The sequence below is a fragment of the Ambystoma mexicanum genome, chromosome 8, assembly GCF_040938575.1.
Source record: "Ambystoma mexicanum isolate Mex_15411 chromosome 8, UKY_AmexF1_1, whole genome shotgun sequence".
NCBI lineage: Eukaryota > Metazoa > Chordata > Amphibia > Caudata > Ambystomatidae > Ambystoma > Ambystoma mexicanum.
The window spans coordinates 421,219,869-421,243,853 of record NC_090929.1 but is presented as its reverse complement, the minus strand read 5'-3'; the positions used below and the strand labels follow the sequence as shown (position 1 = coordinate 421,243,853).

General features: G+C 47.3%; 1 protein-coding gene across 4 annotated transcripts in view; it reads right to left on the bottom strand.

Moving 5' to 3' along the window:
• MTOR (mechanistic target of rapamycin kinase) overlaps positions 1 to 23,985 on the bottom strand; it is a 2,476,747-nt gene that overhangs the window by 1,890,442 nt on the left and 562,320 nt on the right. The gene's annotated exons all lie outside the window — the stretch shown is intronic.

Genomic DNA, 23,985 nt, shown 5'->3' with positions numbered 1-23,985 from the left:
CTGCTAGGCTGGTTCCCATATTTACCCCCCCTTTCCTTACTTCACACCAAGTATATGCATACACCAACATGTGCAACCTCATGCTGCCAAATGCTTGGTGTTAGAAAGGAGTTTCAAACACTGGCCTGGTGGACAGAGTTTAAAAGGCCACCCTTGTTGTAGTCAACAGGGAAAGCTTTTGAAAGCTTAGCCAAACCAATCAAGGTAGCATGGAGAATGAGCAAGGCTGAATCTCAGGAGAGGTGAGTGGGGTCAGGGGTCCACAATGTGTCCACACAGTTAAGCAATCAAGGACTTCACATACGAAGGGAGTTATAAAAATACTCTTTATTGTAAGCCCAAAAACACACTATTAAAAATGAGTAATAACGGGTAGTAATCTACATTTATAAAAGTGAAAATGTGTGAGTGGCTGGGTTTGTGGCAAAGTGTTTTTCATTATCCAATTCCACACTTTTTCACCAATCAGCACCACATTTTGCATAGTTACCTGTTAGGACCCTCTGGACATCACTGGCTACATGACATTTGGACACTCCACCCCTTTCCCTGGATTTCAGCACGTGTCAAAATTTGTTTGTGGGTTTGTAGCTCGGCGAAGCATTGGTCCTTATACAATTCCACACTGTTTCACCAATCTGAACCAATTTTTGCACATTTACCCGTTAGGGCCCTCCTGATATGACTGGCTACATAGCATTTTGACACCCCACCCCTTTCCCCAGATTTCAGACCTTCACACATGAGATGGTTGCCTGAAATCGGCAAAACATCAATATGGTCATAGAAGGACTGGCCCCGACACGAAGAACAAAACTCGAAACCACGTTTGAAAGTCAATAGGATGCACGGTTTCCCAGATATTTGCATCGTAACAAATTGCCCCATACCAGGGTGAGGCGACAGGTGGGAAGAGTGCACAGAAGGTCCCAGTATGCAGCACCAGACAACTCTCGCCTCCCGCCAACATCTGCTGCGGGGTATGTCAGCCAGTCACACGCGCCCATACTCAGTGCAGTTTATTCCAGAGTGCAAAGCACATTAATCGATAAGCGAATCGGAAAAAGGGACCTACAGGATCACTGATTTTCAACAACTGATGAGTGTTATCATGTCGGTCTACAGAACCCGTTCGGAAGAACGGGTACTTTTGCTAGTATCACATGATACAAAATAATATGAAACATATGTACAATCACGGTTATGCAGGGCAACATAATTAATTCACCTCCCACAATACCCGAAAGGGAAGTAAGTAATTATATTTAGCACCACCAGTCCACTGGAATTACAACCCTTGCTTATAAAGTCCAACCTTAAGTTGAATGGGGCCTTGTGCCCAAAAGAACACAAAGTTTCTAAAGAGTTTTAGGAACAGGGAAAAAGTTAGGGGAAGTATCCTGGGGATGTGAAGATGGATCTAAAAGTCAGATGAAAATGTTCTCTGGTGAGTAAAATCTTTTCCTAACTTTTGGGTGCTTTGGGTAATGAGCATTGCCAAGAGTTACAAAACTATTTAAATGTTTACAAACTTTCAAAGGGTGGAGATAGGGGTACCGGTAGATATTGCTGGTACTTAACACCTGTATTCCGATTTTTCCACAGACTTGGCAGGTTGTTGGAGGGTAGCCTGAGGTCATTTTTCCCTGCCTTCGGTTCCGGTAGCAAATGCCCCAGAGCTGGCGTGCAACAGATATTCCGGTCGGGTCCAGGAGCTGTGTGCAACCTCTTCTTGTGGAATAATGCAGCAGGTACTGCATCAGGACTCTTCCAGGTATTTGACCAGCTGCGGAAAAGCCGGTTTCAGGGACTGTCACTGGTACATGGTCACATCAGGCATCACAGATGTCGTGGTCAGAAGAAGCTTCCTATCACAGGACTTGTTGATGGTAGGGAGCTGGAATTTCACAGAAGGCTACTTCCCAGGACAAGCTGAAGGCCCCTGGAGATTTGAGCCAAAACGCGGAACGATAATGCTTCTACCGCGGTAGCCCAAACTGGAGTTGCTGGGCCACTAAATGACAGTGAGACTGTTTGTTGCCACTGTTCCAGAGTGTTGAAGCACTGACGAGGGTCTTCTGAGATGAGTAGCTAGACAGGGCTCCACCGGCACTGCAACAAGAATTGATCGCCAGGTCTCTTCAGGGTTCATCCACAGGCTTTCCGCGGTCTTCACAGCTACAACAGGATACTTGGCTCCTCTTCAGATCTGTAGAAATGGTGGCAGGACCCCTCTTATCCTAAATTGAGGTGAGCAACAAAACTCAGCCCCCAGCCTATATCTATATCTCTCTCTCTCCCTCTCCACCTCTCTCCACCCCTCTCTCCTCCTATCTGTCCCCCTCTCTCTCTCTCTCTCTCTCTCTCTCTCTCTCTCTCTCTCTCTCTCTCTCTCTCTCTCTCTCTCTCCCCCTTTTCCTGGAAAAGTCACTGCTGCCACCAGTTTGTCTTTAGGCACTCTTGAAAGTAACCAAACATCCCTTTGAGAGTAGTCTAGGGTAACGCAAAAGTATCCCCATTGTATTTCACTGGAAGATGTATTGTGCAATATGAAAAAATTACCCAAAATAGATCAAACGAAAAGGGAAACCTAGTTTCTCAGTAGTGACAGCCTGAAGGAATAGTCAGATTCACCATAACAAGTGACCAACAGCCCAGTGGAGTGAAGCTGAAGGCTTCACTTCACTGTAAAAAGTCAGGACAGGGTGAAAAACAAAAGCCAAAAGTTTGGGGGTCCATAGAATATGGAGGAAAAGTTGCTAAAAGAGAAGTCTTTCCTAAAACGCCCCCCCCCCCCACTCCCGTATCCCTCCAAAGACTAGGGAAAGGGGGAACAAATCCACCCCTGGATGCGTCTCATATTCATTCTGGACAGCACATCAGCATTGCAATGTTGAGCGTCTGGCCTATACTCAATGGTGAAGTCAAACCCTTGGAGACGTATGGGCCACCAGAGCAATTTAGGATTCTATCCCTTCATGTTCATCAACCACTTTAAAGGCCTATGGTCAGTCTGCACAGTGATGCAGGCACCATAGTGGTAGGGCCTCAATTTCCAAGGCTCCATATAATGGAGAAAAAAAAAATCCACAGTAGACTGTTAGGCAAGATTGTATGTAGTAACCCTGTGGGAGATTACACCAGCCTTGTCCTCTTGGCAATAGGCAACCCAACCTTTGGTATAGGTTTGTACTACACAAGTTGGTAGAGTGACTGAGCAGCCAGACATATCTCAAGTTTGTCAGACTCCAAAACCAAAAGGCAGCAGTCAATAAAGGGCGGTAATCGATTATCGGTAGCATTCAGTTTTAGACTTAGGGCAGCATTGCACAGTTGTGGTCATGGGGTGGCAGCATCAATTTATGGGCATGGATGTGTTGGCGAACAGTTGTTACAACAATCAGTTTTGAGCAATGGGTTACAAAACACAGATATAGTAACGGGATGTTGCAATCAGATGTGGGCATAGGTGGCGACAATCAGTTATATGCACAATCGATTTTGGGCACGAAGCATTATTGGGCATTTGTAGTTACTGGGTTGCAACATCACTACGGGCAGCGAGTCTGGATGCTATACTGTGGGCATGTACACGTATATGGCGGAAGCAGGATGCGCTAGCAGGGGTTAACGCCTGATTTATAGTCACGGTATGCAGAAGTAGGGATCAATCACAAGGTATGGTGGTGATCAGGGTAAATTCGGATTGCAGGATTGTCAGAGTCTTACCAGTTCACTGGCTGGTCAATTGGCGATGAGGAATGGTGAGGTTTCCACGCTAGTTCTAGTTGGGCATAGTGGCTGGCCTTGGGCTCGTGACAGGCTCAGGACAGGAGCCTTCAACTCTGGCCTTCCACAAGGGCTGGCTTCACCTGTCAGTCGACTCGTATTGGGTAAGAAGGCACTGTACACACCAATCAGCTGCGCAGATGCAGGTGGGTGTCGGGAGAGCCTGAAATGTGGTCGGCCATCTCAGAAGTGCTTTAAATGCACTCGATTCCGGAGCAGATGTAGTCAGGAGACTTGCATCTGAACTTGATTGTAGCAGGATCAGGTTTCGTATTGCAATGTTCGGTGATAAATATTATTCTGAATAATATATGGGCAGGAATTAGCATGAGGGCACTATGGCTACAGCGACTCTGCACGCCTCATAGGCTTACCTCTCTGCTGCTGTGGGGAGACCGGAAGGACTCTCCTATGGTAGTGGTGTGCTGGAGCTCCTGCTCCACACGGCGGCATGTTCAGTCCTCTTGCGCTTTCTGAGTCACGTTGGGGTGGACGACCCAACCGAGTTATCCTGTGCCTAAAGAAATCCCTTGTAGAAGCAGAAAACCTTCAGGTGGCCTACTGTGAGGGGTCAGAAATGTGAAGAATTTTCCCAAAATTTTATTAAATTAGAAGGTTGAATAAACGCCACACTATACCTACCTCTGACGAGGATGTCCCTGCATACAATAAACCAAAGGAAACATTAACAAAGGATATCTGTCCCTCACACTTATAAATCCATAAAATAAATGAGGTAATGCATGGCAGTTCAAGACATCAAAATGAGTATAACAATTGCGTTCGCAAATGCAACATCAGTCTCTCCTTATAACCTGGGTGAATTCCCCATCCCCAGATTTAGGCAGGATTTTCTCCACAGTTCCAAAAAGAAATAAGGAAATCCTTAATTTGCAACACAATTCTAACACAGTCCTTTGCAACTTCAACTGGTCTAAAGAAAGTTCCAATACTCCATGGATTCAACAAAGAAAATAGAAGGTTCTTTCTCTTCCTTGAACAAGTGTAAAAATGTATCCTCTTCAAATAAAGAAAGAAAAGAAAAGGTTCTTAGTTCATCAGTAGCAACAATAATTGTCTTGGTCAGGATGATTTGCTGCAAATGAAGAGTTCTAAAGAAATATAACTCCTTTATAGCAGCTTTACACAGTTCTTTCTTCAGCACCATAAGCAACACAAATTGTCAGGATCACTTGAAAGCACTTCAACAGCTTCTACCTGGTTTGCCAGGCCTACTACGTCAATTCACACCTGGTTTACTCCCATTCCAGGCCTACTGCTCCAAAGGTTGGCCATCCTGGTATACTCCCCAGTTCGAACAGCGTCTCCCAACAACAAGTGCTTTTGTGGTTAAGACCATCTGACAAGAGATTCACAACAACTTCACAATATTCCTCATTTGGCAGCTTCACACTTTTAACAACTCTTCAGGGAAAACAAGATTCACATTGGTGCTTTGTAATACTTCTCTGCGAATAATGCTCCTCTCCCTCTGAATAACCTTTTCCAGAAGGGCAGCCTTTCTGCCACTCTTGTTTCCCCATTACGCAAGTAACCAAATGCTGACAAGGATAGGATCTGTTCTTGCTCTTCCCTTGGCTTTGTAAATGTAAGTTTATACCAGCCTTGGCTATATGTTTTACCAAGTATGGGCAAGAAGCTTCACAACGTATGGACCTCATTAGCCCCCTTTTGCCTTTGGCAATATCTGTTGGATTTGAATTGCCTTGACTTTAGTCTCTCTTGGCTTGGGCAATCATACTATGTTTTAGGTCTTAATAATATCGGCCGCTCAGGTTGCTGCGTATTCCACAAACTCACACACTTCCATTTACAGTCTTTTGGTTTTGTCCAATATAGCTTTCGCTGCTTTTTAATAGTTCAGTATTCAAAATCACTTTCATGACCACTTTCACTCGTATGCGAGTGCTGTTTACTTGATGAACATCTGCCTTGGGCATGAGAGCAGGTACAGAGCGCTCCGGGGTCATTACCAGTCTGTGAACTCGCCGGGTAAAATCTATGCGCCTGATCCCCTGGTTGCACACAGGACTTCCATTGCTGTGGCTTCTCGCGACCTGGCAAACTGCTTCTCCTCCGACCCAGGAGGCTGTCTCTGGTGGCTGGCAAAAGGGGCTCTGGTTGCAGGTGGTGTGGGCGATTGTGGAGCAGGAGAAGCAGTTTGAAAGAAGCCACAGCAATGGAAGTCCTGCATGCAGCGAGGGGATCGGACGCACACATTTTACCCGATGGGTTCCATGCCAGGTTTTCTGGGGGAATCAGTGATTCATCACACTATCTAGCCCCCTGAACCCAATTTCATTACTTGCTACGAAAAGCACCATCTGTAAATATGACAACTTTGACAGCGTCTGCCTACCTTTGTTCTCCCGTCCACGTGTCACTGGTCCCCCCTATGCCCTCATCTGACATTTGAGACTTTCATTCCCCAGATAGGTTTAGACTTCTAATGTGTAGGCCTACACAAAGTTATGTAACTTGCCGGTATTGCCATTCAGCAAATTTTGGTCGATGAATGATTTGCTAACTTAAAGCTACTCGTGATACTTACTTGTTTCTCATCTAAAAGGTCTACTATTAAAATGAGAATTGCTACAGCAAATGTCCCACTGAATATATGTGTGAAACTTTCCTTACTTACCTAAATTGCATTTTGAGTTTACCACCTAGTGTATATAATAAATAATCCTATTTTATTATAACTACATTGTGTAACTGTTTCCTTGAATATAAGTGTACTCAAATCTCTTTGTACTCAACTACAGCCTTCCTCCTTCCTAGACTAAGCCTGGCTGCTCGACCATAGCTACCAAGTTGGAGCCCCGTACATCTAAGAGTGAGTCGTCTACAGTCCTACCACAGGTGGACTCTAATAAAACTCCAAAACAGTACTCCCTGAATATCTTCAAGTATTGGGCAGGAGTCTTCTCCAAACATTAAGATGAGAGCTTGCTTCAATTTTGCAAAGTCTTTTCTGTCAGCTTTTGACATTTCCATAATGGCAGTGAAGTCAGAATGGGGTAGCCTGTTGATCAACCATGCAATCTTACCGGAGTCGCCCACTTCTTGTACCTCACAAGCATACTCAAAGGTTGTCAGCCATTCCATGATATAATTCTTCTCATAGTACACTCTGAGCAGGTCTTTGGGGAACCGAGGATAAGAAAGGGGACCAGACCATTCCCATACTCTCTGGAGGAGCCCTGTGAAGCTTGTATTCGGGCAAGCTCCAGCTGATGATCAACATGCGTTTGCCTCTTAATTCTCTCAAAATCAAGCTTTGGCATTATGAGCTCAAGCTCTTTTTGCCCAAGCTTGACCCTCTCCTTTTTCAACTCCCACATAACTTCAGCCTCAGAATTTGCTAGAGAGAAATTGGTAGAATCTCCTCTTCCTCCTCCAACTTTTCCCTCTCAATAGTGGCAGTCACAGTAACACCATTACTGCTACTGTGAGCAGATCCAGCACCTCATGCATCACCACTGGAAGGCTAAGGAACACTCCTACTTTCTTACAGATCTATTATCCTCTGTGTTAGTTCAGCTGTGTTTCCAGAATATGGAAGTCCTTTTTCTCAATTGATCTACTTTAGATGCATTCAAAGTGGATGTAGTGACTGTTTCTATGTTTTCAATTATATTTGGTGACTGCTACAGTACTAGACAATAAATCTCTGTTCTGTGTAGGTATAATTCAGATACTACTTGAGTGGACAACACCGGGGTACCCAGTACCTGATCCTCATTGCTGTACACCAATTTATTAGAATGGGTTTCCAAACTCTGGCCCGGTGGACAGAGTTCAGGAGGCCACCCTTGTTGAAATAAACAGGGAGAGCTGCTAAAAGCTTAGCCAAACCAATCAAGATAGCAAGAAGAGCGGTCAAGGATGGGTCTCAGGAGAAGTGAGTGGGGTCAATGGGTCCACACAGTGAAGCAATCAATGATTACACAAGGATAGGGAGTTATAAACATTCCCTAATCATTGTAGGTCCATAACACACTATGAAAAATGGCTAACAGGTAGTAATAACACACACTACTAAATAATATGAAACATACATAAAATCACAGTTATGCAGTGCAACAATCATTTCACCCCCCACAATACTTGAAAGGGAAGGTCATTAATTACATTTAGCACCACCAGTTCACAGGCTTTACAACCCTTGCTTATAAAGTCCAACCCTAAATTGTGTCCAAATGTTCACAAAGTCTCCATTGAGTTTTATTGGGAATAAGTTAGGGGAAGTATCGTTGGGATGTGAAGATGGGTCCAAAAGTAAGATGAAGATGTTCACTGGTGAGTAAAACCATTTCCTACCTTTTGGGGCCTTTAGGTAATGAGTATTGTCAAAGCCAAGAGTTACAAAACTATTTAAAAGTGTACAAATGTTCGAAGGGTGGAGATAGGGGTACCAGTAAGTTTCGCCGTAACTTACCACCCGTACTCAAATTTTTACTCAGACCTGACAGGTCGTTGGAGGGTCGCCTGAGGCACCGTAGCAGGACTTTTCCAGGCACTCTTTCAGATGTGGGAAAGCCTGTTTCAGGGACGGTTATTGATGCAATGACAGCAGGCGTCACAGATGTTGCGGTTAAAGGAAGCCTCTTATCTCAGGACTCCTTGATGGGAGGGAGCTGATATGTCTCAGGAAGGCTACTTGCTGGACAAGCTGAAGACCCCAGGAGTTCCAAGCCGAAACTCGAAACAATGTGTTTACCGTGATAGCCCACACTGGAGTTGGTCAGCCCACTAGATGGCCCAGGGACACTTCCAAAAACTGAAACTTGCTGGGCCATGAGAAAACGTTGAGATTGGTTATTCCCACCAGTCCAGAGAGTCAAAGCACCGATGAGGGTCTTCTCAGATCAGTAGCCAAACAGGGCTCCACCGGGACTGCAGCAAAAATTGGTCGCTAGGCCTCTTCAGGGATCGTCCAAGGGTCTTACACGGAATTCACAGCTAAAACAGGATACTTGGCTCCTCTTCAGATCTGGAGAAATGGCGGCAGGACCCCTTCTCTTATCCTAAATTGATGTGAGCCCCGAAACTCTGTCCAACCAAACGAAGATCTGCCCAACACACACACACACACACACACACACACACACACCCCAGCAGTGGACCAATCAGGGACTACTGTTGGGAAAACTCATGCATACACTCCAAACATACTGAAACCAGTTTGCGTACGGGGACCAGTCAGTCCCGATGCAAAGTGTGGCTTCCAAGTCACATGGCCTGCACTAGCCCACGAAAAGCAAGGATTTCCCGGGTGAAAGCATGACCATAAAAGGAAATTCCTGACCTGGGAAGGCAGGAAAAAGGCTAAAGAACAAAATGGCAAAAGACCAAGCGAAAAATCTCGTGGCATGGCCATGTTGCAACACTAGACACAGTTAGTAGCCAAATGCAGTAAACGCGAATGAGCTATAACAAGAAATTGTAAAAATGTAACTGCAGCCACAAGCTTGTCTTTAGGCACATTTAAAAGTAACCAAAAATCCCTTAGTTTTAAGTCTAGGGTGATTCAAAAGTGTCCCCCATTGTACTGCATTGTAAGATGCTTTGTGCAACATGAAAAAGTTACCCAAACAGATAACCTGTAAAAAGACAAAAAGGAACCAACAGACAGTACAGACAGTTGAAGGATTAGTCAGTTTTCCCAATAACAAATGAGCAGAACCTTTTTGTTTTTGTTTTACACTTTGTCCAGGATAAAGTGTAAAACAAAAACAAAAAGGTTCTGGTCCATAGAATATAGATGAAATATTGCCTAAAAGAAATATTTCCTAACACCTAGGTGCCGGTTACCCACCTAGGGAAACTCACTGCAGGCCTGCCTAAGTGTGGGTAGGCTGGTAAGCAGTTCTACATGGTTCTTCCAACTGTTTCAAGTGAACATTACAACTTTGCTTTGAGATTAGTCTAGGACAGAACTTCACATCAGGAGAGCTTCACCATGATCCATCTGGCATGGAAGGCTTCCTCATCAGTCTTCAGAGATGCACCCCAGAAAATAAAAATGAAAATGGAAGGACCACCTTTGTCATAGGGAAATGGGGGTTCAGAGGGAATCTCAGTTTCCAACAGCATGGGTGCATCCATTCAATGTTTGCCATATACATCCCTAGGGAGCTGCCTCTTTCAAAGTTATCAAGTTTGTTCCCAGACTTTGGGATGGGATGAGTATTCCAGTCAAAGCTCCAGACATCCAAGCATTCGCTCACCAGCCCGCTAGGGATATATCTGTTGCCATTGTCTCTGAAGGAATTGGGGAGAAAACGAGACACCTGATTGGGGGTTCCCTTCCTGACCTGGCAAGGCAGGAAGAAGGCAAAAAGACGAGATGAACAAGTAACAAACGAAAACCGTTGTGACACAGCCATGTTGGGACACTAGCCACTGTTAGTAGCCAAATGCGGTAAACGCGAGAAGGCTAATGAAAAGTACAGTAAAAATCTTGAGAAAGTAACTGCCGCCACCAGTTTGTCTTTAGGCACACTTGAAAGTAACCAAAAGTCCATTTGAGAGTAGTCTAGAGCGACACAAAAGTATCCCCATTGCACTGCATTGGAAGATGCATTGTGCAATGTGAAAAAGTTACCCAAAATAGAAAACATGTAAAAAGAAAAGAAAAACATAGTTTACCAGTAACAACAGCCTGAAGGACTGGTCAGTTTTCCCATAACAAGTGAGCAAAAGCCCAGTGGAGTGAATCTGAAGGCTTCACTTCACTGTAAAAAAGTCAGGACCAGGTGAAAAACAAAAGCAAAATGTTTGGGGGGTTCATGGAATATGAAAGGAAAGATACTAAAAGAGAAAACTTTCCCAACAACTTGTAATCGTAAATTAACAGAAACTTGCAGCTTCTGTTCAAATCTTGGAGGTCAAACACTAGCTTCCAACCCCATACTCTCTCGATCTCCCTCACAAAAATATTCACAGTCTCCCAAAAAACCCAAGACATTTCTCTCAAATGTTTGACTTTGGTCTGCCTCTCCCTTTCTAACAATATTTGCATATCGTTCCACCGAACACCTGCACAATCTCTCGTAGAGCTTACTACATTTGTGGAGAGAGTTATTAAGAAATAAGATGTACACTTAATACATTTACCACATGTAACTGAGCAAGTACAGTTTAGAAAGTTTTCTTTTTGCAACCTTGCTTCCATTGGCATTGTTAGGGGGTGGTTTCAAAGTCACTGTTAGGGAGTTGTTCTCATGTCCACTTATGGTAGGACTTTATAAATATGTCCCCTTGGTATACAGAGCCCCAACCTCTAGTATATGTCAGTACCACTCAAGGTTTTGGTAGTATGGCAGAGCAGCCAGGCTTACCTTAGGAGGGAGATGTGAGCTGTATAGGTCAGCAGCACAGAGAACGTAGAGTATACATAGCCCGTTAGAAACACATAGTTATATCAAAATAGTTCTTTGTTTTATATATACACAAGGCAAATATAAATCTTTATATAGTTAAGTACTATTTCAAAGCTAAAAAACAATAGAAAACCAATGCAATAATTTGTGTAGTAAATCTCAGTGTAAAACATATGAATGCAATTCAAAGGTAAGTAAAAACCACGGTTATAGTAACTCGAAATATTCTGTTGTAGGAATAAAATGTATAAACAACACGACAATAGCAGGTAAGCACCTTCAACACATGTAATACTTTCCAGAGACCTTGAGGCTTTAGCAGTCCATCCTTAACAAGGTATGAGTGTTAGGAAAGTTTTTCTAAAGTCCACCCAAAGGGACTTTATAAAACTATACTTTGGGCAATACAGTCGTGGCAGGATAGCTGAGGGGCAACATGCTCACCTTGGAAGAATGACGATGCGGAGCAACACAGGCTCGATCCCCGGGTCTGCTCTGAGAACCCTCCGGGTATTAAGCGCATTATAAATAACCAAGAATTACAACAAACCCCAACTCTCAATATAAGGCTGTACCACATGCTATGATGGTGGCAATGATATTATGGTGGCAATGACAGAGAATCAAGGATTATCTTAGGAGGGAGAGAGAGAGCTGTGGATAGGTAGAAATAACTTGTGGCATACATATGGTTCAAAGAAACACTGATAAACTTACATATTGTAAAAATAATGGTTTATTTTATATATACACAGGCAAAAATAATTCTTTAGAAGGAGAAATGACTTACCGTAATGTTCTTTCTATGCATTCTTCTCCCGCAGATTCCTCATCACATAGATATCCATTCCTGCGTCAGTTGCTCGGAAAACCTTTTGACAGGGGGCATAGTGCACCTCAACTTGGTCATTGATTCGTCTTCCCTCGATGTCTCTGTCGTTAGTCCGGACGTGACGAAGGTCGTCGTACATATACTGCGTCACTACGTCCCTTTATCTCAGTTCCCACCTTTTTCCCACCTTCTTCCCCCCCCCCCCCCCCCGAGTTCAGCCACTGCAGAGGAAAACTAACAATACGGCCAAAGACCCATAATTGAATAGAAAATGAAACCCCAACTGGGATGTTTTGTTTGCGGGAAATAGAGACTGCAGATGCAACACTGAACCAAAAGAGGACATTAGTCCCTGAAACCATAGCTCACCTCTTCCTCCCAAGAGAAAGATAACCACTGACTGCAAACACTTTATTAGTGGGATGGATGGGCGGGATGATGAGGAATCTGCGGGACTAATTTTAGCCTCAGAGAAAGCCACAAACAACTGGTCCACCTTCCTGAACTACGCCGTTCTGGCCATATAATAACAACGCTCTCTTTAGTTCCAGCTTGTGAAACCGTTCCTCCTCCTTAGAGGGGTGTGGAGGCGAGTAAAAAAACAAGAAGGTCAATGGCCTGGGACAAGTGAAATTCCGACAACCTTGGGCAGGAATCCGGGTCCCACCTTTAGGGAAACTTTCTCTCGAAAGAAACAAAGGAAAGGTGGCCTACAAGACAAGGTCTGCAGCTCGCTGACCCGTCTGGCCAATGTGATGCCGCTAGGAACGCGGTCTTCAAGTTGAGCAGTCGCAAAGAACAAGAGCGTAATGGCTCAAATGGAGCTGCCATAAGAAAAGTGAGGACCAAATTAAGGTCCCAGTCCGGAACAACAAAGGGAGTAGGCAGAAACATATTCACAAGGCCCTTGAGGAATTGGCCCGTAACCAGGATCGTAAAAAAGGACCCTTGATCCGAGACCTTTTGAACACAGACAAAGCCGCCAAGTATCCTTTGACTGTGGGGACCTGAAGGCCGGAAAAGGCCAGTGTCAGAAGGAACTCCATCACTGTAGTGGTGGGGGCAAGAGATCGGGTCAATCTCATGTTCCTTACACCACGAATCGTCTCCACCTGCTCGCATAGAGCAATCTTGTTTACAGCCTGCATGCAGCCAACAGCACCTCAAGTACCTCCTTGGAGAGGTCCCAGTCATCATATCTCATCCTCTCAAGAGTCACGCATGTAGGTTCAGGGATTACGGGTTCGGATGGAGCAGCATACGACAGCAGCAAAAGCCCCATGCGACAAAAACTGCACAGACCCAACACAAGTACACCATGCAGACCATATGCAGTGGCAATGGGAAGGGCAGGCAGTGCTTGGTGAGGAGGAAGCAAGATTGAGGCCTGCTTTCAGGAATGCGCACCAACCACCACCGTGTGATTTCCACAAATCCATTGAGGTAGCTTTCCATTTCTCTCAAGAGAGCAACCATGTAGTGCTCACTTTGGCCCATTCATTTCATCGTTACACAAAGGGGATGTTTGGAATTTTTGGAGGGAGGGGAGTGTGTAAGATATCCCACTGCCGATGGCCGCAAGACTTGACCCTCCTTTGAGGTAGGCCGTGCACGCTGGAACTCTTGATTGCCCCATATGTCACAGGCGACTTCATCTCAACAACACTGGGCTGAAAACATCACACAGCCGAGACCCACCACGCCAATGGCATGCATTTCAGAGCTGCGCTTTATGGCCTATCTATTCCCGAAAAGCCCAGCTGCATTTTGTGTTCTCCTTAAAAGATCACTGGTTAATTTATGATTTTGTTACTTTCCACAACAGTTGTCTTTCTTTATTCACCTTTTCTTTAGTTTTGTGTTTTCAAATAGCCCACATTTATTGAGTGTGTCAGACATACCTGATGCTATTCCTGAATAATGAGAAATTAGCGCGTTCTGGTCTTCTCAGCGCTATGGTGCAGTGGAAATATGCATCAGGCGAGCAGTTCTGGGAACTTTCTGAGAATGAGCATTCAGGGAGAATGTTTGTGGTGCTGTGAAATTGTACCAAAAGCTGTTGCTACGTGAGAAGAACAAGTTACTTACCTGTGGTAACGTTCTTTCGACTGGATGTTCCTCCAACATATTCCTCATCTTTGATATATGCAAGTCTGCTTGCAGCTTGCTTTGGAATTTGTTTTTCATAGGGTTGAGCATCGTGCAGCGTCGAGTCTTGGTCTTCGACGGTCTCCGTAGCATCCCTTGTGACGTTGACACTGGTATATGAAGCATGCACGCATGCAGACCGTTACCTCAGTTCTAGTTTTTTCCTCCTTTAATTTGCATGCTGTGTCATAGGAGGAGACAATCTTGACGTTGCAAGAAAGGAAGGTGCAAGGCATGGAAATTCTAGGCAAGCAAGAGGGGCTGGATGGGAGGGCGATGAGGTATACGTGGGAGGAACAGCCAGTAGAATAACAAGTTACTCTCTTACCTGGTAACGTTCTTTCGATGGGATGGTCCGACGACGAATTCCATATCTATGACAGTAATCACCACAGCTGTGCTGCTTGGGAAAATCTTTCGGCGTCTGCGTCCTGCGTCGATGACGTCGATACACCACCCTTCGAGGACCTCCTCCGACGGCCGACATCACTGGATGTTATAATTAGGACGCACGACGCCCATAGCCTCAGTTGTAGTTTTTTCCCAGAACGTGTGGCACCAGTCTCCTGACAGTCTGACCACACAAAGCCTTGAGGAAACGTAAGCTGCAATCGCATAAGAAATTCTGTAGCGGGGAAGGCAGGGAGGGAGCGATATGGAATACGTCGTCGGACCATCCCATCGAAAGAAAGTTACCAGGTAAGAGAGTAACTTGTTCTTCGAGGGGATTGGGTCCTCCGGCGTATTCCATATCTATGACAGACTCTCAAAGCAGTACCAACGTAAGGAGGTGGGAAAAAGAATTTAGAAGATAGAAATTTAGAATGCCCAATCAAATTGCAGAGTAAAGGACCGCCTTGCCAAAGGCGAATCGAGGGAGTAGCGTCGTACAAAAGTATGGACCGAAGCCCAGGTGGCTGCATCACAGATGTTACGAATAGGAACACCCCTTTGCTGGGCAGTATAGGGAGCCATACCCCTGGTAGAATGGGCCAGCAAGCCTACTGGAGGGTCCTTACGCGCCAAGCAGTAACATTCAGAAATGGCCAAGATAATCCAGCGAGACAAAGTCTGCTTAGTAACAGCCTGTCCCAAACGCCTTCCAGCGTAACCAATAAAGAGTCTACTCTGACCCGGGACATGTGTGAAATATAAAAGCTCAAAGCTCTCCTAGGATCCAGCCTAGGAGCCTCTCCTCTTCCTTACCAGGATGTGGAGGAGGATAAAACGCCAGAAGAATAACCTTCTGGCTTAAATGAAATTCAGACACTATGTTAGGGAGAATTCTCTGTAAGGCTAATTTCCCAAACCTAGTGAGTCCCCCAGCAGCTTTGCTGGATTTTTTGGGGTTTATTTTTTTCTCTCCTGCTAAGAGTGAGATTCTTTTGCTCCCACTCTTAGACATGATTTGAGGTGTTCCTTTAACTTTCCATGTTTTTTATGGGCTATGGGGTCTTTTACTCCATAGGGTCTCATGTGTTTTTTGATGTGGGTTAAACAGCACCCTCTGTGCCGTAATCCAGGGGTGTTGTAGCGACCCCCCAACATAGACTCCATACCCTGGGACTGACTACTGTCTCCCAGGGCATGTAAAGTCACCATTGGCTTTGCTAGTCCCAAATTATGAACAGAAACCAGTACAAACCATCATATTGTGGACGTACTGGTTGGGGCAATCCGATTGCCCCGGGGTCTGTTGTTCGAGGGGGCACGTCTCCGTCCCCCCTGGTCGAGTTTTGGCTGGTGGCAGTGGATACTACTTTTTATATTCGACCGTGAATATATCTCTATGGGATTTTCCAATTGTTCGAGGCTACCAACTTTAATTATTTAATTCTTATAGCCTCGAACATACCGCCGCTTTATTTATTTAATATTAATTCGCCGGTTGGTATGTTTTGCCAGAACTCGATTGTAAAATGGCGTTTGTGATATCTTCTGTGACTCCAACCCAAGTCGAGCCCTTTGTTCCACTTTTTGGCGGGCTTCTCCACAGAAGCCTCCAAAAGTGGTGCCACTCTGTCTGGGTACCACAGGGGGTGTGGGAGGGGGTTTAGGCACCCTGGACTGAGTTACCTTGGTAAATCATGTCGCACTCTTGTGTGATTGGCCCAAGTGGTGAGCCGGCCGGCTCACCACTTAGCATGTTTGATTGACAGCTAGGCTGAGTGAATGGGGGTGTGCTGCATAAAAGCAGGGCTTTGGGGACTGGAACTTCAGAAGTCGCCACAGGACCTAAGAATCCAAGGAGGGAGAAGCTGAGCCGGCCTGCAACGACGACACCACCGGTGGAGCCCTGCTGAACCATCTCACCACTTTTCCCAACGACAGAGGAGATCTCCAGCCCGGAGAGTCTTCTTCCTTCGACTGGTGGGGATAACCAGTCTACCTTCTTTTCGCCTTCCTGGAGCATCTTGTGGCCGCCTTGCCTGTGCCAAGCACCCCGGCAACCGGGATACCACGTTTTCACCACTACCGTGAACCGAAAGGGTAGTACCTTTGTACCGGAGAACTCCGCGGCTGGTTTCTTCCCTGGCAGTGCAACGACCTTCATCCTTCCTCCGCGACGAGATCTTCTCTTCCTCTGGACGACGCTGCGACTTGCACCCGTTGCCAGGAACAATTGCCCCCGCTGGAGGATCCACTCCATTTAAGGTACCGTGTTCCGCCTGGCTTCCCTTGCAACCGTTTGAACGGGGTGTATTAAATCCTCGTCTCTCGAACCTGGGTTAGCCTGGGACACCTTAGCTAACTTTTCTGCACTGAACTAAACCTTTTTCGAACTACCTTCACAAACAAAGACTCTCTGTCTGATCTTGGGCATCTTCCGCCTGGCTCCCCTGAAAATGGGCCTGGCACCCAAACTTCCTTGCTCACCAGTAGACTGTGCCTTCCTAAACTTGCTGTGGGTCTTTAAAAAGTGTTTAGTGTGTATGCTTCCATAATTCTGCTTTTCCCTCCCTTTTTATCTAACTTGTTGGAGTGCCATCAAACGTTAAGCGCTCACCTCTGTCTGGAAATAAGTGGTGTTAACTAAGACTTGTCCAACAAGTAATCAGGGATGTACATATGATAATAGTGATTGTGTTTTGAACTTATCTTACCAATTTAGTGATAGTGTGTTTTATAAGTGTGTGTTAAATAAATAAGTATATACTTTTACACCCAAGTTCTGGTCAGTGTTTGCTTGTGCTACTGTAATTCTGTACCTATTTTGTATGCTCTGTATACTGCCTAACTCTTCTTGAGGGAAGTCTGACTGCTCAGCCACAGCTACCAAGTGAATCTGTGTGGTACAGACTGCTACCAAGTGGGTTTACTGCCAAACACCTGTAGTCTTAAATCTTTTGCAGGGGTCCCTAGGGGAACTGCACAGGTTTCTGCCTAACACACCACCTTTGGAAGAAAGGAAGGACGAACTCTAAGGACAACCCTGTCCTTATGATACACAGTGAAGGGTGGCTTAACTGAAAGTGCCTGTAACTCACTCACTCTGCGAGCGGAAGTGACCGCAACCAAAAATACAGTTTTAAGAGTTAATAGTCTCAAAGGGCAGGAATGTAAAGGCTCAAACAGAGCACCCATTAGAAACTTGAGAACAAGGTTCAAATCCCAACCGGGCACCTGGAAAGGTGACGGAGGGAACACCTTCATGAGCCCTTTTAGAAACTGAGAAATTAAAGGAATTTTAAAATAGCTTAAATATGGACAGCGCCGCCAGGTAACCTTTAACGGTACCCACTTGCAGGCCCTTGTGGGCCAAAGAAAGCAAAAAAGACAGAACCACAGTAATGTCACATGAAAAAGGATCCACATTCTTAACCCTGCACCAGTCGCAGAACTTTCTCCAACGGCAACGGTACAGGGACTTGGTTGCCAGCCGTCTGGCCGAAAGCAACACCTTCATCACTTCTTCAGGGAGGTCACAATCCTTAAACCTCAACCTTTCAGAAGACAAGCGTGAAGGTTGAGGGATCTGACCTCTGGATGGAGAACCTGACCCCCCTCCCGTGAGAGCAGATCGTCTCGGTAGGGAAGATGACGTGGAGGGCAGATGGACAAGTCGAGAAGGTCCGGGTACCACGTCCTCCTGGCCCATGCCGGAGTAATGAGGATAATCCGGGAACCGAACCTCCGTAGCACTTGCGGGATGACAGGGACTGGAGGAAACGCATACAGCAGTGGGAATGACCACTCCACCACGAACGCGTCTCCTAAGGCCCCTCTTGGAGGAAATTCCCGCGAGCAGAACCTTTCGCACTTCCGGTTGACACTGGAGGCGAAGAGATCCACTTGAGGGGTCCCCATAGGGCAAAGATCTCCAGGAGAATCTCCTGAGCCAACTCCCACTCGTGAGAGATCGCGCTCTGCCAGCTCAAAGCATCCGCCGTCACGTTTTCTTCTCCGGCCAGATGAACTGCCGAGATCGACATTTCCTGCTGGATTGCCCAGAACCAGAGCTGCATCGCCTCCCTGCACAGAGGAAGTGACCCTGCCGCCCCCTTTTTGTTGAGGTAGTCCATGGCCACTGTGTTGTCCATCAGAATCAGGACATTCTTTCCTCGCACAGTCGGCAGAAAAGCCTTCAGGGCAAGCCTGACGGCCCTCAGCTCCAACAGATTGATATGGAGTCTGGACTCCGACGGAGACCAAAGACCGCTGACTGTCAACTCGTTGGCATGAGCTCCCCATCTCGTGAGGGATGCGTCCGTCACAATCATCACCTCCGGCCAGGGTAGCCAAAATGGAGCCCCCTTCATCAGATTGCCTTCGACGGCCCACCACAGAAGGTCCTGAGCGACCGAGGGCGGCACCTGAATGGGGTCTGACATCCTGCTGGAGGACTGAGACCACTGGAGCTTCAGTGCCCATTGCAAAGATCTCATCCGCAACCTGGCCTCTGGGACCAGAAGAATGCAGGATGCCATGAGGCCGAGCAATCTCAAGAACTAGAACGCAGGGAGACTCTAGGCATGTTGGAAATTGTGCACCATCTGCTGAATGTGATGAGCCCTCACCTCAGGAGGAAAACACTGCCCTAGGGACGTGTCGAGCACTGCTCCGATGTACTGGAGCCTCTGAGTTGGCGTCAAGTGAGACTTCTTTAAGTTGAGGGAGAAGCCCAGCTTGTGGAGGGAGTGGCAGGTGACGGACAAATGATCCAGGACTTGCTCAAGAGAACGCGCCCTGATCAACCAATCGTCCAGGTAGGGGTAGACGTGAATCCCCCCTTTACTGAGATCCGCTGCCACCACCACCATGAGCTTGGTGAAGACCCCCGTGGCGGAGGTCAATCCGAACGGCAGGACCCAAAACTGAAAGTGTGAGTCGCCAACTGCGAACCTCCGGTACTTCTTGTGCTTCGGATGGATCGGCACATGAAAATAAGCGTCCTTGAGGTCTAGAGACACCAACCAGTCCTGAAGTTGAAGGGCCTGGAGGACTTGAGAAAGAGTAACCATCTTGAACTTGTCCTTCTGAAGGAGCTTGTCCAAACCGCACAAGTCCATGATGGGTCTCAATCCTCCATCTTTCTTGGAAATCAAAAAATAAGGGGAATACCATCCCTTGTTCCTCTCCGCTACAGGCACCAGTTCTATGGAGCCTTTCTCCAGCAGGGCTTGAATTTCCTGCGCAAGGAGCGGATCCGGACTCTTCAAAGAGAGATTCCCCGGTGGACTGTTGCGAGGTCTTTGCCGAAAAGGAAGACAGTAGCCATGGGTTATGATCTCCAGAACCCACACATCTGAAGTAATGGCACGCCATTCAACAAAATGCTGCGCCAGCCTTCCCCCCCAACCGGCGAACCATGGGACATGGCCTCATGACTGAGCTGAAGCGGCTGCGGCATTGCCTGAGGGCAAAGAGGCAACTGCCCGAGCGGCCTTGGCACCTCGAGTACCTTGTTTTCCACCTCTGGCACTCCTACGTTGGCCCCTTTGACTAGCAGCTCCTTTCGTTTTACCAAAGGATGAGTTATAATGAAAGGAACCTCCCCTCCAGTGCTGTCCCCTAGGACGAAAAGGTGGAGGTTGGCGAACTGCAGCGCCCAACAACTTTGATGCAGCTTTTGAGGTCTGCAACCTCTCAAGGCTCTCGTCAGCCTTGCTGCCAAAAAGATGGACACCATCAAAGGGCATGTTGAGGAGCCGGGCTTGCACATCAGGAGCAAACCCCGACTTCCGCAACCACGCAAACCTGCGTATTACGGTGCTCGCCGCCATGGACCGGCTGATGCAATCTGCCATGTCAAAATCCGACTGAACGGCCTCACACATGGCATCCTTGCCATCCTGGACCACAGCAAGAAAACAATCCTGTTTGTCCCCTTCGGGAATATGTTCAACGGCTTAGGAAACACAGTTTCACAGAGTGTGCGTGAAACTTGACAAGGCACATACGGAGTTGGCAGCCTGAAGAGCCATACCCCCTGAAGAAAAAACTTTCTTTGCCCAACCATCAAAACGCTTGCCGTCCCTATCAGGAGGGATGGTAGGATACGACGCCTGCTTTGCTGGGGCCGTAGCCGCCTGCACCACCAAACTCTCCGGAGTGGGGTGCTTGGTCAAGTAGCAGGGGTCGCTACTGACTGGGCGGTATTTTCGCGGCAAAGACTTGCCCACTGCCGGGAGACTCTCCGGAGCAGTCCAAGCCGCCGTCACCCTCTGTATATGTATATGTATATGGAACGGCAGTTCCGGGTCAGTTGGTGGATCTTGGTCGAGGATATCCGTGAGGTCATCCTGAAGAAAATCCCCTGGGGGAGCAGACAACCCCAAGTACTCAGTGACCCTTGACATAAGGCACTGGTACGAGGATTCAGCATGGGTGCCAGGCTCAGGCCTACAAAACTCCACCTCCGGAGAGGTGTCCAGACCACTGGCATCGTGCAGTGATTGACGTAGGTCCTCAATCTGACTATGTCCCGAGATAATCTCATATGGCACCCTATCAGGAACCATGCCATCATCAGAGCCCTCATCCACCTCCGAAATGTAATCAAGATGGTGGAAAGTGGGCACAGAATGGGGAACAAAGCCATGCTTGGCCTTGGCCAGAGCCTTTCTAGGGGGTTCCACCGTACCCCGGGGTACCCCTGTCGAAAAAGCCTTGAAAGGCGTTGAGGGCTTCGAGTGAATCGGCGTCGACACCGAATGCGGCGCCGACAGCATCGACACAGGCCTCGAGGGCGGAGCCCCAAGCGTGTCCTTCGACAGCTTGGGCGCCGATGGTGTCGACGACTTCCTCAGAGGCGGAGCCTCGAGAGGGTCCCTCGACGACCTCGGCACCACAGGCATCGACGTCTTCTTCGAAGAGATCACAGGTGCACACGGTCTCGAGCGCGTTGAGGACCGGGACCAGGAACGGGCATGACTAGAACGATTCCCCTTGTCCGAGCGGGACCTTTCCCACGAATCGTGCCGACCACCCGAGCCCGAAGGCGTGCGAGCGGTGTCTCTAGTACGGTCACGCCCGACCCCACTCGGAGGCGCGGACGGACCGGTGCCCTGCGAATCAAGAATCGCCAGCATTTTCTTACCGAAGGAAGCCCATTCCTCCGGAGTCGCATTCTTGGTGGGATAAGCGACCTGCCGACGTGCGGAGTCCTTGGACGAGGACGGGGAAGGCGACCGATGACGGTGCTTCCGGGAGTGCCTCGAAGAGGCAGAGGAGTGGAGGGACCCACTCTGGGACCGAGACCCCCTAGACTTCCGACGACGATGCAGAGAGTCGCCCCTCGAATCGTCTGTCGAAAGCCCAGTGGACCTCGATTTCTGGGGCTTGGACACCTTACCGACCGACAGTTTCTTCTTGCGCTCCCGCAAGGCTTTGGACTTAAGCGACTGGCAGTCGACACAATGATCCGTGTCGTGGGCCTCCCCGAGGCACCAGAGGCAGGCATCATGCAAGCCCATCACCGACATCTTGGACCCGCAGTCCCCACACTTCTTGAAGCCCGGACGCGGGGTGGAAGAAGAGGAAGACATCTCGAAAACTTTTTACAAACGAACAGGTTCGAAGAACCGAAACAACAGAAACTCCAAAGAGTCAAGGCGCGCCGAGATCTCCGAAGCGAACACGTTCGCGGAAAAAATTGAACTGAGGATATGGGCGTCGTGCGTCCTACTTATAACATCCAATGACGTCGGCGGAGGTCCTTGAGGGCGGCGTATCGACGACATCGACGCAGGACGCAGAAAGATTTTCCGAAGCAGCACAGCTGTGGTGATTACTGTCATAGATATGGAATACATCGGAGGACCCAATCCCCTTGAAAGAACGTTACCACGGGTGTCAGGGAGAATTTTCAGAAATGTGCTAATTCCTCTGTACCTTAGAGGCCCCCAGCAACTTTGCTGGATTTTGAGGACTTTTTAACCTGGAGAGAGAGAGGAACCTTTTTCCCACTCTCTCATGTATTTTAATGTGATATTTAACTCTGTGTTTCCTTTGGTTGTGGAGTCTAACAAACTACATAGGCATCATCTTTTTACATTGTGTCACAGCGCCTTCAGTGCAGTGACAAATGGAAGACTTTTAGATTTCCCAAAGGTTTAAATGCTTTCTCTTGGATAAACTACTGTTTCCAAGAGCAATGAAGTGAAATTGACTTTACTTACACTTGTAACTTTCTAGATCCAGGACACACTATCTTACAATAGGGTGCTGGAGGTGTTACTTAGTATCCCCTTTGTCTAATTTCTCATGTAACATTTTTATGTTACCCTTTCCTCGATGAATGGCTGGAGGCAGTGGTTTAATTTTAACTAGCATGGTGTGCATTTACTGCGGGCTACGTTCACAGCTGCATTAAAGCACCCAAGGGTGTCATTTCTGCCAAAATGACAGCTAGGCTGGAATGAATGGGAGAAACCTGCATAAAAGGCGAGGCTTTTTGGCTTGGAAGGCAGAGTCGACCACTGGACCTAGGTATCCGAAGAAGAACTTGAAGAGGACGCCTGCTGCAACGCCTGGACCGTTGGTTTGCCTGGTGAAGCCCTGCTGCTGTGCTGAAACTCAATTTCGTTTTGACTACAGAAGCCCTGCAAGGATGACTTCTCCCCTTGAGTTGGTGGGACCAATCAACTCCAAAGTAAGCCACCTGGACATCCTTTGGTTGAAATTCCACTGCAGTTGCTGCTGGAACCGAATAGAGGAACACCAGATAGTGTGCGTTGCTTTTAAGCTGGCCAAGAGCTCCAGGAAGATCCTCCAGACTCCCAGGAAGCAGGACTGACCGAGCCTGAGCCACCTCATTAGAGTGCTGGACCCCAGATGCAAGGAAAGCCCATCTTGACAGCCAGGAACCGCAGAGTTGCTATTTGCGGTAGACGCGAGAAGCTGAAACACCAAAGTGCCACTTGTTTAAAGATTGCCGGTTGCGGTCGGTGACCGTCCCCTTGCAGTGCAGGAGTCCCCAGAAGTCCTCCCTCTTGTCCCCACGACTGAGGCACAGGAACACCAGGATCTGCAGAGCTGCACAGGAACAGAAGCCATCTGCTGCACTTTTTCTTCAACCCAAAGGTACTGTACAGTCTAAGAGAACTTACCTCTTGTTGTGTAACAGCACTTGTCCTCGTTGGAGACTTGTCTAGGTTGCATCAGTAGAGTTGCTGTCAGCTTCTTTACTTCCCAAGCCTAATCAGCTTGTGGCCCTGCTTTGATTTCTTCTTATTCTACAAAGACTTCTAAAACATTGTGCAAGACTTACTTACCTGCAAGAAGTTCTTCAGTTTACCGTGACTTTTGCCAACTTATCATTGGATGGCCTGGCTCCCTGAATGACTCTTCTCTCCTCTGCGTAGG